At 48.0% G+C, this 998-nt stretch overlaps 1 long non-coding RNA gene across 1 annotated transcript in view; it reads left to right on the top strand.

Annotated features, from left to right (window-relative positions):
* Positions 1 to 634: 634 nt before the first annotated feature.
* LOC108490119 overlaps positions 635 to 998 on the top strand; it is a 2,049-nt gene continuing 1,685 nt past the window's right edge. The window contains exon 1 of the long non-coding RNA XR_001872123.1: positions 635 to 722. This is a non-coding gene — a long non-coding RNA (uncharacterized LOC108490119). The remainder of the gene's footprint in view (positions 723 to 998) is intronic.

The following is a 998-nucleotide window of genomic DNA, read 5'->3' as shown; positions in this document are numbered from 1 at the left end:
CACACGCCTTTAATCCCAGCACTTGGGAGGCAGAGGCACACGGATCTTTGTGAGTTCAAGGCCAGCCCGGTCTCCATAGCAAGTTCCAGGACAGCTACAGGGAAAAACAAACAGGCAAAAACAAAAAAGAAAATACAGCTGAGATTGTGCCAAGCCATTGTACAGTTTGGTTGAATCTGATTTGCTTTCAAATAACATGGTTTGGTTTCTTCCAAGTGAGCTGGGGCTTTGCTTTGTTTTGTCTTTTTGAGACAGGGTCTCCCTGTAGCCCCAGCTGTCCTAGAACTCACTATGTAGACCAGGCTGGCCTCGAACTCACAAAGATCCGCCTGCCTCTGCCTCCCAAGTGCTGCGACTACAGATGTGTGCCACCATGCCCGGCTTTGTTTTGTTTTTTAAGACCGGATCTTACTATGTAGCCCTGGTTGACCTGGAATTCATTATGTAAACTAGGCTAGCCTCGGAGTTCCTCCTGCCTCTGCCTCCTGAGTGGTGGAATTAAAGGTGTGCACCACCACACCCAGCTGTACACAGTCTCACAATCTCTGCCTGAAATTCTTGATGTGCCAGCTCAGCTGATCCTTAGAAGGAAAGCATCCCTTTAGTTGAATCTGTGCTGTTGGCCACATTGCCGATGGAAGGCACCATCTGGAGCTTTTTGAGAGAGCAAGAAGCGGTAATTAACTCCTGTGGGCATTATGGCAGAAATGTATCTGGAGGAGGTACGAATGGGGCAGGAGCCTGACCAGTATTTTGGAAGGGTTAAGGGGTGGCGGCAGTTACAAGATTTGAATCTTCCCAGAACTCGTCAGACATTTGCCTCTCACCCCATTAGGGGAGATTGTGCCAAGCCATTGTACAGTTTGGTTGAATCTGATTTGCTTTCAAAAAACATGGTTTGGTTTCTTCCAAGTGAGCTGGGGCTTTGTTTTGTTTTGTCTTTTTGAGACAGGGTCTCCCTGTAGCCCCAGCTGTCCTAGAACTCACTATGTAGACCA

Source organism: Nannospalax galili, unplaced genomic scaffold (genome assembly GCF_000622305.1).
Source record: "Nannospalax galili isolate Female #2095 unplaced genomic scaffold, S.galili_v1.0 scaffold948, whole genome shotgun sequence".
Lineage (NCBI taxonomy): Eukaryota > Metazoa > Chordata > Mammalia > Rodentia > Spalacidae > Nannospalax > Nannospalax galili.
Note: the sequence above shows the minus strand (reverse complement) of the source record. Positions and strands in the feature narration are given on the sequence as shown.